A 4,397-nucleotide genomic window follows, 5' to 3' on the forward strand; every position below is an offset into this window, starting at 1 on the left:
AGCATGATATGCTTCTGCCTTATCGAAGCAAGCTAAATAAACCTATATCTGTTTAAATATAGATATGTTCCTGGGGGTCTTTGGTGGACTTCGAAACAATAAGTATTTATTGAGTACCTACTATACGCTAGGTGATGGAGTAAAGAGTTATTTACAGAGAAGAAAATAAAGGGACGCTAAGTCAATGCCAGAGCTAATGATGACAAGAAGAAAAAAGAGAAATTAGGAACTAAGCTAGAGTAGTAGAAGTTGGATGAGTTGTGTACCAGGGCACCTGGGCTGCCCCCCACCTCCTACTGCAGGTTGAGCAGACATAGCCAGACTCTGTGCCAAGTGGCACAGAATACGGGTAAACCCCAGCCTCCAATGGGGCTGGTCCTACAGACTAGGACCCCATGACTTGTGTGGCCTTGCCTAAAGAAGATGAGTTAGGCCAATTCTAGTCCTATTTCAGGATATTGATCTAAAATCCACATCGGCCAGTCCCAGCTGTCAATGAAGTCAAAAGGATAATCAAGAGCTACCCCACTGTAGACAGCATATATGGCAATTGTGAACTTGAAATATGGCTAGTGCAGTCAAGGACTGGATGCTCAATTTGCATTTAATTTTAACTAATTTAAATTTAAATGGCCACATGTGGCACCTAGCTACAGTGCAACTCGTTTCTCCTCCCTACACCTCCCAGACTCTAACAGCAACTCCTACCTCTCCGTGGCACTTGCTGCAGCTTTGTTTTTACACTTGTGTGAGTCTTTGATTGTTTATCCCCCTCAGTAGAGTGGAAGCTCCCCGAGGGCAGGAAACGTGCTCCACTTGTTCATTTCCCTATTCCTGATGCCTAGTACAGGGCCTGGCACAAAGCAGGTCCTCAGTATACGTGTACGTGCACAACCAAATGATGAATTGCCAGTTAGGGGGTGCATTCATCAGAGTTCTCCAGAGAACAGGACCAATAGGAGACCTATAGATAAACACACACACACACACACACACACACACACACACACACACACACACACCCTTCAGTTATATATGAATTTATATACATAAAGTGATTCATTCATTACAAGGAAGGGCGCATGATTATGGAGGCTGACAAGTCCCAAGATCTGCTGGGTGAGTTTCCAAGCTGGAGATGCAGGAGACTCTGTGGTCTAGTTCCAGTCTGAAGTGTGGCAGGCTCAAGACCCAGGAAGAGCTAATGTTTCAGTTCAAGTCCAAAGGCAGGAAGAAAGTCAATGTCACAGTTCAAAGGCAGTTAGGCAAGAAGAATTCTCTCTTATTGGGGAGAGGATCAGCCTTTTTGTTCTATTCAAGGCTTTAACTGATTAAACGAGGCCCACCACATTAGGGAGGGCAATCTGCTTTACTCAGTCTACTGATGCAAATGTTAGTCTCATCCAGAAACACCCTCACAGACACACCCAGAATAATGTATGACCAAACATCTAGATGCTTCATGGCCCAGTCAGGTTGACAAATAATATTAACCACGGAGTGGGGAAGAAGGGAGATAGAATTTCTCTTCCTGTGTTTGTGTTTAAGTAAAATTTTATTATAATTAGGCAAATAGATTTTTTTCCCTAAGGACTTAGAGAGCTGTCCCAACTTTGTGTGGGGTCAGCCCTTATCTCTTTCCTGGAAGCAGACAGAAAAGAACCAAAGAACAGGATAAAATCCATCAATCTTGGCTCAGCACGATTCTCTTCATTGGACACTGAATACTGCAGTTGCTCCTGGGGTGATGGGCTTCCACTGACTCACTCAGACATAAAGGGGGGGCTGGGAAGGCCATTAGGAGCTCAGCTATCATGCCCTCCAAATTCCGAACCACGTAAATCTAGGTCCCTGAGCATTCATTCCTAGATATGGTCATTGCTAACCTTGAAACTGTTGTTTTGCATGAGATTGAATGTTTGCTGCTTCAAAAACTCCAAGACTGGCCTCCAGCTTAGAAAGCTACTTTCTTAATTCAGCCTGTGGTAAGATGCTCACTCTTTGTGCTTGGGACAAAAGGACTGTAGCACGCGTCTGCCACCTGGTGGCAATATACTGAAAGTTGTGCAAAGGCTTTTACTCTGAAGTTCTGACTTGGCCAAAATACAAGACAGAAAGGGCATGCTTTAGGACTTGCGTTTGTTAAACAGAATTTAAGTTAACAGAGCAATAAATCTGGGAGGAAACTTAGTGATTACTGAGTCCAACTACCACAATTTCCAGATGAGGAAACTAAGGCTTAGAGATACTTTGTGACTCACTCAAAGATATATAGGCGTAAGTGACCAGAGCCACCATGTTGCCTCCAATTAAGTCTCATTTCCTCTCCAATCCAACTCTCAAGAATAACTATTTCTTTCAGGCAAGTGAAGACTTGATTAACTGGCAGAATGGTGAGCCATTAAATACGATAAGACAAACAAAGGGGACACATTTCTATGACGATACCTCTTTTGTAATGAGCACACCCATCTTTGTCAAGAGACTGTCTTTTCAGAAGTGGCGAAGTCCTGCCAGGGTTGCATCCTGAACTTGCTCTTTCAGTTTAAATGAACAGAGATGAATAAGCATCAGCAAAAATCAAATGAGTTATCACTTCCCTCTACAGGAATGGGATGTCAATTTTTGCATCTATGCTTCCATTCATCAAATATGTATAACCGTGGCTATGTTGTGCTAGGTGCTGGGGATACAATGAGGAGAAAAACAAATGAGATTTCTGCTCTCATGGAGTTGAGTCTGATGGAGAAAGACCAATGCGTCAGCACACAAGTACCGTGCAAGGTGGTAACAAGGGCGCTGCACATGTAGCCAGGGGAAAGGAGGAGGACTGGAGGAGGTAGCTGTCAGTGGAAACAGAATCCCTGATAGCCGCTGGTCCTGGAGAGTCCAGCATCTGAAGGAGCCAAATTCCAAATGTGGTTGGTGCCAGAGTAGCCAATAGGAATTGTGAAATGGCAGCACTGCCAAAACTGAAGAGTCGGGTGAGAGTGGGTATTAAGTAGAAGATCCATGTGGTCCATTAGGCCTCGTTGGCTATGGCGAGCTCACCTCTGGAATGCCAAGTGCTGGATGTGGTTGTCAGCAGAAACAGAAGGAAGAGCCGAGCGAAGCAGTAACAGAGGCTGGACCCCTGAGTCCCAGGTCTGGGAAGCCTGTAGACTGGGTTAAGGGAGGCAGATTATTAACATACATCTTGCTTCTGTTGGGATTGGCCCAGGGACTGGCATTAGGCTGAGCCAACAGGGAGGGGGGCAGCCAGCTCAGGCGGCTTCTGTGGTGAGGGTGCCAGCAGGGGCCAGATGGAAACTCTGATCATAATGTTAATTCATTCCTCTGTGGGTTTCTGTTCAGACAAATGTTGGCCTCTTGTGGGTTTAGCTTAAAGCTACTGGCTGTGTGAGGCCGGGGCCCTATATCCTTGATTTGCTTTAATTTCCAATTCCCTGGTCAGCTGAGTTTAAAGGAAGAGATGATCAAGGACCTGGCTGCTGAAAAGACACCGTAATGTTTTAGAGAGCAGTTGGAAAAAGGCTGCTAGTTCCCTCCGGGGCTGAGGTGTACCCTAGCCTGGAAATTCATTCCGTCCTACTCATAATACAACACCAGTCCATGAGGTTTTAGGGTAGGCACTGAGCCTGCATCCTTTAACATGTCTAACGAACATCTCCTTGGGAAGAATCTTGACTCTTCTAGGTGGAAAGTTGGCTTGGAGTAAAGAAAGATGGAAGACAGAATTTGGTTGACTCATGCTGTCATGATGTGTTGTCCGTTTGCTGGATTGGGTCCCCCTGAGGAACTCTGCACACCCGAATCTGCCCTGGGACATTTAGCTGGACCCTCTGAAGGAAACTTTAGCCCAACTGGCAAGAGAGTTGCTTCCACAAGGGGTTGGCCACAGACTAACCCTGTGAATCTGAGCTAGTTCTCACTCACTGACTCAATTTCCTCAGCTACTCTGGAGAGAATTTTCAACACCGAGAAGAAAAACTAGTGTCATGGCCAAAAATGAAAACGTTATGCTAGATATTAAATGTCGTCCAAGAGACAGTAAATTTAATGGCCCCAAAGTGGTTTCAGGCCCCTGAGAGGATTTTACTTCCCAAGCACTGGAGAAGCTAAGTGCTGCCTTCTATTTCTGTTCTGCATTCGAAAAGTCATAAATAGTTAACTGTATGAGTCCTTTTTAAAAAACCTCCCTGGAGCATCTAAAAATAGCCTCTAGGGGCTCGATGCATATTTCCTCAGGTCCTCCTCTTAATCTTTCAACATTGGTGGTGACGATTTACTGTTACTGTCACCCATGGACTTGCAGAGACAAAAGCAGCTAGGCTGGAAGGCAGAGAGAGGTAGCATGTCGGAAGGGTCCCTTGGGAGATGGAATCCAGCATCGATTC

Source organism: Rhinolophus ferrumequinum, chromosome 12, assembly GCF_004115265.2.
Source record: "Rhinolophus ferrumequinum isolate MPI-CBG mRhiFer1 chromosome 12, mRhiFer1_v1.p, whole genome shotgun sequence".
Classification (NCBI taxonomy): Eukaryota; Metazoa; Chordata; class Mammalia; order Chiroptera; family Rhinolophidae; genus Rhinolophus; species Rhinolophus ferrumequinum.